At 33.6% G+C, this 13,892-nt stretch overlaps 1 protein-coding gene across 1 annotated transcript in view; it reads left to right on the top strand.

Moving 5' to 3' along the window:
- The first annotated feature begins 353 nt into the window (after positions 1-353).
- Positions 354-13,892, top strand: part of LOC113734766 (actin-related protein 2/3 complex subunit 4) — a 38,935-nt gene continuing 25,396 nt past the window's right edge. Inside the window, exon 1 of the mRNA XM_072044731.1 lies at positions 354-404. The gene's annotated coding sequence lies outside the window, so the exon portion shown is untranslated. The remainder of the gene's footprint in view (positions 405-13,892) is intronic.

Genomic DNA, 13,892 nt, shown 5'->3' with positions numbered 1-13,892 from the left:
ATGTAGGGACTTGCTCGGCAAGAAACTTTATTTTAGATAAAATAGTTTTTAGTGATAATTTTTGCAAGAACCGTAGCTTTAAAGAAATTTTCAAAGTATCCCTCTAGCTTTGATGTTAAGAGGTTCGTCGACTTATTTCTAGAGAATAATACTAGTTACCCTTCTATAAGGAAAAGTACCTCAAGAAAAACTATAAGAAACATTTCTTCTACTTTTGTCAAGTTTCAACCTAAATAGATTTTTGAATTTACTGTGGGAAAGTAAACTAGTAATATATTAGATAAACCTCGATGTGTATAAGCTTAAAAACTGAATAAAAACTCATAGTTTCAACATTTGATATTCTAGGATATTGCGAAGACGCGGAATTCGATTTCCAATTTGACATCTGAACTTCACTCTTGGTGAGTGTCCCTGCCTGTTCTATGCTTACTTGGTTAAAGTGCTTCCTTGACTCAATATGTGATAATTGGCAAAACTAGTTTTTGATCCATCGAAGTGAGCAATGCGTACTTTATCGCACTAGCCGTTCGAGTGGTGACTTGCGTGAATCATTTTCTCGTGAATCCATGAATCTAAATGTAGTTACGTCGTTGGGTGAATCCCTCGACGCGTGAATCTAACTACGATAACGTCGTTGGGTGAATCCCTCGACCAATTATCTACGGGTATACGCAAGTATACTGCGTCCAATTATCTACGGGTATATCTCGAGTATACTACGTCCTTAGTCGACGTTCGGGCCCGGGACAGGGGTATGAATGGTGACGGGTTAGGATTAAAATGAGTGGATCTACATGGACTATAAGTAGTGAGAGTTGATGGAGGGTCAACTACGCTGAATGGTGATCAAGCGAGGAAAATTGCTCCTGAGAGCCCCTGTATCCTACCTTGTGCTGTTATACGCTTTCCTAACTGTTCAATTTGTTTAAGTTATTTCTCGCTGTTTGATTTACGTGACTGCATGTTTTGGGGCACCACTGAGCTTTAGCTCACCCCACGTTTATTTGTTTTCCTTACAAGATGGGAAGTTTGAAAGCATTTGAGCAGCTTATATTTCCTATGAATGTACTTGAACAACTTGAATTTAAATTTCGGTTTGTAATGAATTCTACGTTAAGCACTGTACCTTTTATTTTTGGTTGCCACTTGAAGCTGGAAAAGTGTAATCCCTAATTCTAATATTTGGTATGTATGGTTGTATTGGTATAGTATGTCTTAACCCTTGCGAACAACGCGTGAAGTGTTTAAGAGCCGTTGATTGGCTAAGTTGTATGCTGTTATCTTTGAAGTTAATGTGGTGATAGAAATCGATTTATTTCGGAAGAATTATTTTGTAGTAGTTTAGGTTGATCTTTGGAGGATTTTGAGTTGGAATGCTTGCGTGAGTCCTGGCGAGAGCTGGGCAGACGGCCCGCCAACCTTTGGTTCGCCTTAGGGGAAAGTGGGGTCGCCACAGGCCCTTGGGAAGATGAGGACGTATACTACGTCCCTCCAATCCCAAGAGCAGTGACGGGAAAACGTCCAGGTTCTAGTTTTGAAACAGGGAACTCATCATGAAGGTTCCAAATGGACAAAATCAACCTGATTCTCGAGTGATAGGGAAAGTCTAGATGATGTGATAAGTAAGATCAGCCGCTTCACCACTCATTCCATGGACTATAAAAAAATTAGATATAACGAAAGTGCTAAATATGTTGTTCATGTAGTGCAAGATCTTGTGAAGGGTATGTAATTGACAAACTCTGTAAAGTTGAAAGCAATAATGTACTTTGCCAGAGAAAAAAAAAAGGGCAACGAATTGCATTTGTCCGGTTTGACGAATCTCAGAGATATAAGTACATTGGATTGATTATGGAAGAATTTGGACTTGCTGTGCCACCACTGTGACATACCTCTGTGATTGAACACAAGTTATCATTCCACTTCTACTGTGAGTGCATTGGAGTTGTCATTTAGGGACATCGCATTTGTTTCACGAACTTAATTAGGTCCTTTCGAGTTGTATAAGCTTGACCAACTTGTTTTATTTTTCCTTCATGCCGTTTGATATTGATGTCAGACATTTGCTGCTTTCGGGGGTTGATAAATTTTCATGTTTGTTGGAGTTTGAAACTCTTGTATTACTGCATGGTAATGGAGTAGACAGATTAACAGGAAGTGATGTATATGATATAGTTATGTGAACTGGGTTATGCTGCACATATTATGAATTAGTGGTCCTAATTCAAAGAAGATGAAATATGTTTTTGTACGTTTCATGTATTGATCGTGTAGTAGTAGTGGACCAAAAACAAATAGCCTAATTGTAACCATTCAATTGGTCATGAGATGAACCGATTGACAACACTTATGAAAGAGCCAATAGATGAAACATGGACTAGGCCATGAGTTGGACTTGTAGAGAAAATAAGAAAGACCTCAAAAAATAGAACAAGTTTATAGTGTTTAATCATTGAACATAATTAACAAAAGAGAATAGCACAAGCATACAAAATGGTGGTAGATCTTGAACTGTAAGTCTACGACATAGACCAAATCTAATTTGATGTCATGGTCCACTATTTTATTCATTTTTCTGACTTGATTGCTAACAAATTTCATATACAACAGAAAGGTTCTACCAATACAAGTCCGGCTAGTGTCCACAACATCCTAATATCCAATTTAAGACCTTGAAGATAGTGGTGGAACTGAAGACAAGCTATCACAGAGGCCACTCAACTACAGATTCGAATAGTTGTCTGAGTTTTTCGCAGCCTTGTTAAAGGCGAAGTGACTATCCATATCAACTCCAATTTCCCTGAGTTATTACAGCTTTATATGGGACCAACAACTCACATACCTAGAGTTTCACTTATTAACAACTTTGCCTCTCACAATGCACGTGAAAAAAATTGATTTGCTGCAATGCATCTATTGCTAATGGACTCGGTGACCATAGTTGTACTATTGATTTGCCAGTAAAAATCTACTCACGTTAGATTTTTTTTATATATGCTTAAAGTCAATTAATAGTTGTAAATAGTACATCACCTAGGTGTTATATATGTGGTTCCAATTCCACACGATTTTGTGACTCAATGAACTCATCACCCATTCTGCCTTTCACAAAATAATACTCCATTTTTCCCCGACACCCCTCAGGAAAGGGTTAAGTAAGGCCTACTAAAGTAAGGGAAACCAATGTAGGTGTGGTATCTAACACACCAATGGTCTAATCATTAGTAATAGTTTCGTTGTGTTGTGTAAGGGATATAAATTGGAGCAACTATAGTGCTAATAGAGGGAGCTTGTCTAGGACTTGGGAATCTGAAGATGATGAAGATGACTTGATCGTTGCACTGGAGTGGAGCTGATACTATGCCATCCAGATGTGGAAAGATATGGAGGTTTAAAACTAAAAATTTCTCATCATGATGGAGCATTAATAAGCCACCAATGGGTTGAGGAATTGATAAATGGTCACTAGCTATAAACGTATAATGGAGAATTGTTGCATTACCATTGATAATTTTCTCCTCCTATGTGACTTACTCAAGCAAAATAATTACGTACCACAGAACTATCAAAAGCATGTGGAAATTGAGGAGACCCTAACTATGACTCTGGTAATGGTTAGTTATAGTGCATGCCAGCGCAATTTAGTAGAGTGATTCAATAAATCAACTGAAACAATTAATCAAAATGTCAGAAAAGTTCTAAGAGGGCTATGTATGTTTGCATCAAGGATAATTCACTCATATGACTATGATCAAGTCCATCCATGCATTGGAAAGTCAACAAAATACTTTCCATGGTTCGAGGTAAGCCCAAAGCAATAGTATAAAATTTTTAAAAATTGTTCGACCAATTTAAGTCAACCATTGGCTTGTAGTCAAATTGTTTGCCTGCTTAAGTACCGCAAGATACTATAGACGCATTGGATGGCACCCATATCCCTGCATGTCCCCCACTAGGACAGCAAATAGCATACACCAATTGGCATGAAAATTAATTTCAAAATCTTTTGATTGTATGTGATTTCAACATGCGGTTCATATATACACACACACACACATATATATATATGTTGGTTGAGAGGGAAGTGCACATAATGCACAAATGTTAGAGGATACTCTATCGCACCCGCTAAATTTTTCAATGCCGCCCAAAGGTGAGAGAGTACCATATCATAGCTAATTTTAAGGACTTTTCTTAGTTGTTAGGGGGAATAAGTAGTACTAATTATGCCAAATAAAATATTTTTAGGCAAGTAATACATGGTTGATGCTGCATACAAGAATCTGATGGAGTTTTTACCTCCGTACAAGAATGTTGGCCTCGGGGGTCAAAGAAGAAACTATTTAATATGCACCAATCAGAACTTAGAAATGTCATTAAACGCACATTTAGAGTTTTAAAGAAGAGATTTGCATGCCCAATTTTTACATGAGTACTCAGGTAAGTGTTGTTATAACTTATTTTGCACTGCATAACTTTCTTAGGTTGAACCAACCGGGTGACTCACACTTTGAATTCTACGAGCAAAAATGCTTATTTTGAAAATGAAGAGAGAGGCGTGGCAATGGAAAATATTCAACCATTAAATGCTTCCTGAGCTGAGGTTGCGACATAGAAAACAAGACGAGATGCAATTGCCACTCAAATGTATGGATCACAACGTAGGAGAATGCGCTAACATACACCAGGGGAAATTATCGCAATTGCTTCACATTTGTTTGTAGTTTGCTCAGTTTCATAGCAATTCACAGTTTTTCAAAGGGGGGTAGCACATTCTATGAAGAACTTCTTCTAGAATATAGGAATATTAGTCAATCACAAAGTGTCGTGGAATGAAATTGCACCATGTTGAATTTCATTTGCCAGTAGCATATTGTTTTTCCTTAGCGACAAGTAATTTGTTTGCTCGTTTGAATGATTATGCATGGTATTTCGCTTGCCACATGCATGTACTGGATGAATGTACATGTGCAAGCTTAACTTAGTTGTCTTGTTAACTGGGTCCATTAGTCCACAAGTGCTTACATAAGCTATAAAGCTGGCCAAACAGTTATTTGAAATAAATATCTACTGACCAAACGTTTATTTGCTTTCTTGACCTTGCAATAAAGTGGACAAACAAATTATAGAGAAAAAGGAACAATCCAAACAAACTCTATGTCACCACCCATGAAAATTGGAACCGTAACATAAGCCTAATATTGCAAAGATAGCACCACTAACTAGTAAAGAAGATGGATGCACATTAGAAGCAAATAATATGATTGATAGCACTAGTACTATTATTTGTACTCGTAAATTTTGAGTTTCCTCCTCCCTTTCCCAAATTTTTCCTGTTAATTTGCCTTTTTGTTTGTTATTTTACAATTTTAGAATATTTCATGATATGTTTTATGTTCTTGGAATCTATTGGATAAAGGAAGGCGTTGATTCACTCTCCATATCGAGTAATGAAGAATTACTTGTAGTTTGGCCACTCCTCTCAAAGTTAAGTATAAAAAGTCATCCGACCAACCTTTTAACAAGATATTTTCTTTCCACATTAAGTTTCAAGAAATTAAGGTACCATTCAAATCTAACATGTTTAGTTTTCCTAAATAAGAAATTTTCTTTGTTTATGTAATTTTCTTTCTAAAGTAACCCAGGTTGAAATAAATTTCCCGCTTATTCTAGGCCTAGATATGTTTTCTATGCCCTCCAAGATGTTGTCTTTTCTGATTAGTTTTGGTTATCATTTTATTGTTGTTTTTTCACTGCTAATGTATATTTTTTGAGTTTTACTTTGACGGTTAATATGAATTTGATATTGCTTTCTTTCACTAATTAGGAAAGGAAATACCAAGCTTTCTTATTTACTTGTTTTTTTTTTATGTTTCATCTAGAGGGGTTAGTCTTCCAAGCTTTGCTGAATTTGGATCTCTCTCTCTCTCTTTAGGGTTTACTAATTATAGCTGAAGTTAGACTGGTTTGGTTTGATTATTTAGAAATGAAAATGGGATGAAAATAGAAATTCCCTCAACTTAAATAACTTAGGCCCCGTTTGGACTTGCGGTGCTTTTGGTAAAAGAAGTACTTTTAGGTGCTAAAAATACTTTTAAAGTGTTTGATAAATATCATCCCATAAAATTAGGAATAGAACTTTTGGTGTGAAAATCACTTTTAGCAAAAACTCAAATTTGGTGCTTTTAGAGTAGATTTTGTGATTTAAAAAATAAAACATCAAATTTTATTACCTTATCCTATATTATGAACCAAATAAAGAGATAAACACTTTAAAAATTTTTAAATTACACATTATTCAATGCATTAAGTATTTATTGAATTATATCTCCAAACAATATATTTACAAGCACTTAAACAGTTGATAAGTACTTTTATTAAAAACTCTACTAGAAAAGTATTTTTCAATAAACTACCGCAACCCCAAACGGGCCATTAGTCAAGTTCCCCTATTTGCTTGGCATAGGATAAGAGCTAGAATTCCTTTATTAAAGGGCATAACAAGAAATCAATATCATTATGCTTTGATAAATAACAAAACTAAATTTAATTTCACCCTTTTCTTGCTTTGATAAAAACTAAATTTAATTTCACCTTTTTCTCTCTATTTCTCATGAAAATCAGTTAGTAGGAATCCTATCAATTTTTCTCATACTTGATTTCAATTATGTGGTACCAATTCCATGTTAGCTAGACAATTTAGTGAGATCCCTTGTGCAAATATGTTACATGCTCATGCAAATCAAAAGAGAAACAAGGAAAAAGAATGCATATATCAATAGAAAGATAATTAGTTAGCAAATTTGGTTCAATATGGAGACATATTGTTTGATGAGATAATTAAGCATTCTTCAAGTATAGTATACGAATATATACATTCGTTCACACTCTATCCAAATAATAATCTTGATACAATATCCCTCACTCCTAATTCTTCAATGACTTTATGGTTGTGCAACTACTTTTTTGCTTCTCAGAATAGTGCACATCTTAAAAATGGAATTCTATTTTTCAATTATCTATCATTTGCTGCAATTGTAATGCAACCAATAGACATATAACCTGCAATTTAAAGGAAAATTGTGTAAGATTATCTCATTTAATAAAGTGGCATTTGTACTAATTCTGACTTCTATAATATCTACTTTATTATACCAAAAATCCCAAAATCGTTTACTTCTCATGAATTAGAACTCCCAACAGGCATATGTCAATAATTTTCCCAAATTTGAAAGAAATTGATAGAAAAAAAAGAAATATTAATAACAACAAATATAGCAGAAACACAAACCGCAGAAGAGTGGCTGGCAGCATTGAGCGTACAATCAATGAAAGAGTGGAGATGCACGGAAGCAAAGATATGCAAGATTTCACCAAGCATGATGGGAACATTAAGAGAACTATTATCATTTCCATAGTACCTTAACAAGCCATCCACATCAATAGTCCTATCCGAATGCGTCTACCTCTTCACTTGTGACTTCACAAAGCTACTCGTCTTTTGCTTCAACACCTTTGCCTTTTTAGCTTTTCGCTCTTTTCTTGTGCCTTTTGCAATACTACCATTACATTCATCTATAGAGAAGTTAGTGGTGGGGCCAACAGCTTTGGCAGCGGTGAAGCACAAAAGAGGGGGAATTTAGGTGGTGGTAGTTTACAGGAAGAAGTGAACGGAAGAAGATTTTTTAAAGCTAATTTAGCTGAAGCAATGGTGTAAACTGCCGTTTTTAGTGGTGATAAAGAGAGAAATCAAGTTGATAATCTGTGATAAAGGGAGAAATCAAGTTGACAATCTGCCTACCAATTGAATGGGTGCCATTTTTAAATACTAGTCCTTTGCCTCACACTGCATAAGGGATACACATTTGCGTGGAATTGACTGAAACAATAGTGAATTGCTATCTCTGAATTTGTTGCAACTTTTTAACTGTGATATAACAAGAAGCAGAAAGGTTAGTTGGAAAAAGATAGATAACTAATTTAACATGCAAAAAACTGTATGAAGGTGACGTAGCACAAAGACTTGGTAGGTACAACAGATTTGTATGAAGGGAGGAATCAAGTTGCCAATCTGCCTACCAATTGAATGGGTGCCATTTTTAAATACTAGTCCTTTACCTCACACTATATAAGGGATACACATTTGCGTGGAATTGACTGAAGCAATAGTGATTTGCTGTCTCTGGATTTGTTGCAACTTTTTAACTGTGATATAAAAAGAAGCAGAAAGATTAGTTGGAAAAAGATAGATAACTAATTTAACGAGCAAAAAACTGTATGAAGGTGACGTAGCACAAAGACTTGGTAAGTACAACAGCTTTGTATGAAGGGAGAAATCAAGTTGACAATCTGCCTACCAATTGAGCGGGTGCTATTTTTAAATACTAGTCTTTTGCCTCACATTACATAAGGGATACACAATTGCATGGAATTGACTGAAGCAATAGTGAATTGCTGTCTCTGGATTTGTTGCAACTTTTTAACTTGATATAAAAAGAAACAGAAAAGTTAGTTGGAAAAAGATAAATAACTAATTTAACAGGTAAAAAACTGTATGAAGGTGGCGCAACACAAAGACTTGGTAGGCACAACGGCTTTGTAGAAAAGTTTAGATATCGAATTTTACCCGAGTTTAAAATAGTAACTTGAAATAGGATGAAAAAACATGCTAACAAGATGAAAATCTGATTAGCAATTCTAAGAATCACTCCTAGGAAAACATCATACCTAAAGTTAGGATGTATCACACAATCCTAGAGCAAGACGTTGAATCCGCTAGAAAATTTTATTAATGATAAAATCTGACTTACCTTTGTAAAGAAGTTGTTATTTATAGATACTAGAACAAAACCAACTTCAATCCTAATTAGGACTCCTAACTAGAATAGAATTCTAGTAGAAAGTTAGAAATCTAAGTTTTCTTATATCCCATAACAACTAAAATACTAATTATAAAAAACAATTACTAAACAAAAAATTACCATAAACATAAAATTCCTGCAACTAACCAAATTACTAAATACCCTTGCTGATGAAAATAAAAAAAAATCTCAATAGGATTCAAACCAATTCCCAAGTTGGTTTCTTGTCATCAAAAGCATGCCAAATCAATGCTTAAATATTCGACACATCCTTCCCACGCCACCTATAAACCTTCGTGAAATTTTGTCACTTATCTCTATCAGAAGGAGAAGCATATAGTTGCTCAATTTAATTGGGTATGAGGTACACAAGAGTAACTAATGTGCTTTGTACTAGTTATATGGAGAAAAGGCCAACAATAAACCATAAGCCATACCTATAATATTCTAATTTTATTCCAAAACTTAATCAGCAATTATTATTTTCTCATGTGGACATTTGATAATTCAGTACACTAGATAGCAAAGCTGTGGCCTTTTAAGTGCTAGAGTAAGATACTGGTGAGCTTCTAAATTTGACATCCTAACCAATTTCTACATCTTGTTTTAACTGGATATCTCAAGAACTTTGCTTCTTCACCTTAAGCCTTTCAATTTAAGTTCTTGACTTGTCACGGTCCCTTAAAAATCCTCTATATGGCTAGTACATTTGTCCCATTGATTTTTCATATTTATGAGTCCTATTACAAAACTCAAAGGTTGGACCATTTATATAGTGGCTTCAGCAAGCTAGCAGTATGGAAGAGTATGCACCCAGATGCGCTTTTACCCAATATAATAGATTTTGGATTGCTGTAGTTCCTGCAATTAAGAATATTCTATTTTCTCATGTGCAAATTTTCCATCTTATCTAACTACTATATAAAAACCTAAGAATATCTTCACCAAGAAGTGCCATGTGGACAATTTATACTTACTTAGCATTCTTTGATTGATTTGTTGTTTTAACGCTACCTTCACCAACAATTGTCATCTGCAATTGATCGCTTGACATCTTTGACTGGTTTGTTGTTTTATGGTAGGACATGTGTCTTTGGTATGTATTTAACCATGGAAGGTTGTTTTAGTAATATGAGTGTTTGGTTGAAATTAGTGATGTATATGGTACAAATGCATACAACTTTCATTAATTTTCTATTGACACATTTAACTCTTACACTGATTTACCACTCAATTAAATCAGTTGAGTTTGTGGGTATTGAAATCAAGATTGAATTATGTTCTGATGCAATCTCACTCTTACAACATGAGTGGAAGCTTTAATTGTTTGCATTATTCTGTTTGGATCTTTTTTATTTCTTCGGTTTCATATTCTTTTGGTGTTCCTTAGTCTTTCATATGTATTAGAAGGCTATGTAAAGGATTCATTCCAACGTTCTTCTTGCAAGCATACTGTGTGGTTTCAATTTAGGTTGGTTCAATCTTTAATTTTGCTTTCAAAGATTACAAGGAAATTGGTGATTTTGATTAAATGTTTGCTATTAGAAATTCAGTAGTTTGTTGTATCTTGTTAATGCATTGTTAGTTTAATTGCTTATAGCCAGAATTTTAACTTTTTCTTTCATGGGATATTTGTAAAAATAGTTTTAGAGCTTCTTGGAGCAGAGATTCATCAGGAAATTTGCTGAGACAGGTATGTTCAACAGTTTTGCTTTTTAATTTTTCACTTTTTGTTTTTATATATGTTTAATTGTATTGGATTTTAGTTTTGACTATAATAATGTTGTTGATTATTATTTACTCTCTACAAGAGTTTTTTTCACCCTACCATGCTGTCTACTGTATCAGATTTTAGTTTTGCCACCAATATTATTGTTGTTCTTTATAGATTTGCTGTAAGAGTTTTTTCCTTCTGACATGTGCTTGTGGTTAAGTATAGTGCAGTAGTTAAGTGTATTTTATCCTTTGATTATCTATTTTTCTTGCTTGATGCGCTTTTACTAGAAGAGATGTTGCACCAGCCAACTGAATTTAGTGTATGTGATTATGCCCTATCTAGATTCGGTGTTTGTAAAATGGATTTGATTAGAGAGTTCCCACCCGCTCAATGTCTACTTAAGTAGTGGCAGGAGATCTGATGTTTTGATATATTAATCCACTTCTATGTTATTACATATAAACTTTGATAAATAGTTTATAGCATTTTCTTTATTAATTATCATCCTGTGATAATATATTGGTCAACCTAATGTGCCACGCCAATATACTATTACCTTAGATTTAATCAATTTTCTAATTTACAAATCTCAATGACATAAAAGAATATTTTCTAGCAGCAAAATTGAAATTTATAATTTATAATTAATAATTAATCTTCATAAATAATTGCTAATCAATTTATGCGCTTGTTACTTTGACCACATGCACTTGAAGGTAGGCAATTGTTCCCCCTCAAATAGTATGAAATTATAGAAAACACTTATTGTATAATTTTGTAGTGTTTTCCACTTTTACACTTTATTTGTCCCTTTTTAATTTCTTAAAAACACTTATCTACTCCCTTCATATAGATAATTTTGTAAAGTTCTGTTACATTAGACCCTTAGCATTTACAAAATTCATATATCTATATACACCTATTCGTTCAAATTTCTAAAATTCTATCATAATGTGAAATACTACATACTACAATTTATAAAATATAAAAAAATCAATCTTTATTAGTTTAAGCATAAGTATGATGTTAATTATGGCTTTAAAATGACCATTTATATATAAGGAATATGCAACGATCCATATTGAAAATTAAAGAAATATGCAATTGGTATATGTGTTTTTCCTTATTATTTGCAGGTTTGTTGTACCATTGTTTTCCTAAATTTGTCTTCATCAGAAAATTTATCTCTTGCCACCGATTTTGAAGATCAACAAATAGTAGCGCCTTCACAAAGACTTTGATTTGCAGATTTATCTTGAAGTACTATTCTTATTATTTACTACTTGTTAGATGAATTGTTTGAGAGACAGTTCCTATTTGATTTATAAAAAAAAGAATAAGCCACTAGTGTAGATTGTTTAGAATCTTTAAAATACTACTTTCATTGATAGGCTTAATTTGTGGTAGAGGAAAAAATATCAAATGTCATTATTATTTAGTTGATATTGCTTATTAAGTAGAATGAAGTAAGATGTCATGCTTCATTTTCCATCAGTAATACTTTAGCTTATATTTATTTCTCTGGTTCTAAATGATTAGATAGTAGCTATTCTAAAATGAAAAGTAAATGCAAATCACATGATGCGAATGTAAAAGATTCATCATCTGCTTATAATGGCAAACATTGCTAGAAAACATTGATTTCTCCATTAGTAAACGGCACTATGGAGAAGTTTTGCAATATCAATTAAAGTAGAATTAGCACTCTTCGTACTAATATCAACTAAGGTATTTTTTTTTTTTTGCACGTGAGAGTGCAACATATAGCTGTCCCTGTGAAAATACCAATTCCTTTAAGTAAATACCCACAAAGTCAAGTGTTTGTCCTTGAGCTTTGTTTATGGTCATTGCAAAACATAGGCGGATTGGAAATTGAGTTCATTTGAATGGAACTGGATGTTGCTCATTTGATGATGGCTGTAAATGAATTCTATGAATGAAAATTGGCTTTCCAGCGAAGTCACCAACAGAAATTATAGCATGAATTACATTTTTTGCGAAACTCTTACATATTAATCTTGTTCCATTACATAGCCCCTTAGTTGGATCAAGATTTCTAAGTAAAATTATAGGTGCATCAAATTTCAATAACAGCTTATACGGTGGAAGACCATTTGGTGTAAAAGTGTTCAAAAAATCTACATACTGACCTTGATCATTTGGATTGAAAGTTTCATCATAACTCAAATATTCTGTAACTTCTCCAAGAAATTTGATTATTAAAGCATCATTTATTTCATCAACAAAGTAATTTTTAGTTGTTAAAATTGCCTTGTTGTTTGAAGAAGCCAAATTGCCTGAGCCATCTTTAAACTCAGGGTTAATTCCACTTTGTCCCCCCAAATTTTGGACAATTATCCACTTCAGTCCCTAAACTTTAAAATGGGACACTTAAGTCGCTAAACTTATAAATACCTCCCAATTAAGAAAAATTGTTGACAGAATACTGAATGCTGTTGGTGGTCGAAGTGTCCCATTTTATAAGTTTAGAGATTTAAGTGTCCCATTTTATAAGTTTAGGGACTTAAGTGTCCCAATTTATAAGTTTTAGGGACTTAAGTGTCCTATTTTGAAGTTTAGATTCTGAAGTGGGTAATCGTCCAAAGTTTGGGGGAACAAAGTGGAATTAACCCTTAAACTTAGGATAAACAACTTCTATGAGTTGTTCAAGTAGATCAGATTTAGTCGTGTGCTTCACTAAAATTGAAGGTGGTAACTTTATAATATCATTTTGATCAGCCATTTCAGTACCATCTACTAAACGTAGAAGGAATTCAATAAAAAAAAAAAGATCAAATTTTGCTGGCATATTTTCTGTCAATTTTAATTTCTGTAGTTGTTGCCATATTGGTGAGTTTATGAGGCAAGCATTAATCGTTTCAGATTTTGTACCTTTACGAACTACAGGTAATGTCTGCCAAAAATACAATAACTTTTCTACCAAAAATTGCTTCTGTATTCATTAGATCTTTTAACAAATCATCTAAATGATTAGTTTTACTTCTTTAATTAAAAATTATTGTTTTACACATTGAAATTTCATCCCAAATGATTAGTTTTGCTTCTTTAATTAAAGTTGCTAAAGAACTCTGTTTCGTCACTCGACATGTTACTTTTTCCAGAATGTCTATTGGTATTTTAAATCTCAAGTGAGCAGTTCTACCACCCGGTAATATAGATGCTACTATTCTTGATGTTATTGTTGCAAGTACAATGTGCCCTTTTGATTTCACATTAGACAGTAGTGCTCTATATAAGAACGTTTTACCAGTGCCTCTAGGACCATCAATGAAAAAAGCACTGTTAGAATT

The sequence above is a fragment of the Coffea arabica genome, chromosome 3e (assembly GCF_036785885.1).
Source record: "Coffea arabica cultivar ET-39 chromosome 3e, Coffea Arabica ET-39 HiFi, whole genome shotgun sequence".
Classification (NCBI taxonomy): Eukaryota; Viridiplantae; Streptophyta; class Magnoliopsida; order Gentianales; family Rubiaceae; genus Coffea; species Coffea arabica.
The sequence above is the reverse complement of the archived record's forward strand: the minus strand, read 5'-3'. Positions and strand labels throughout refer to the sequence as shown.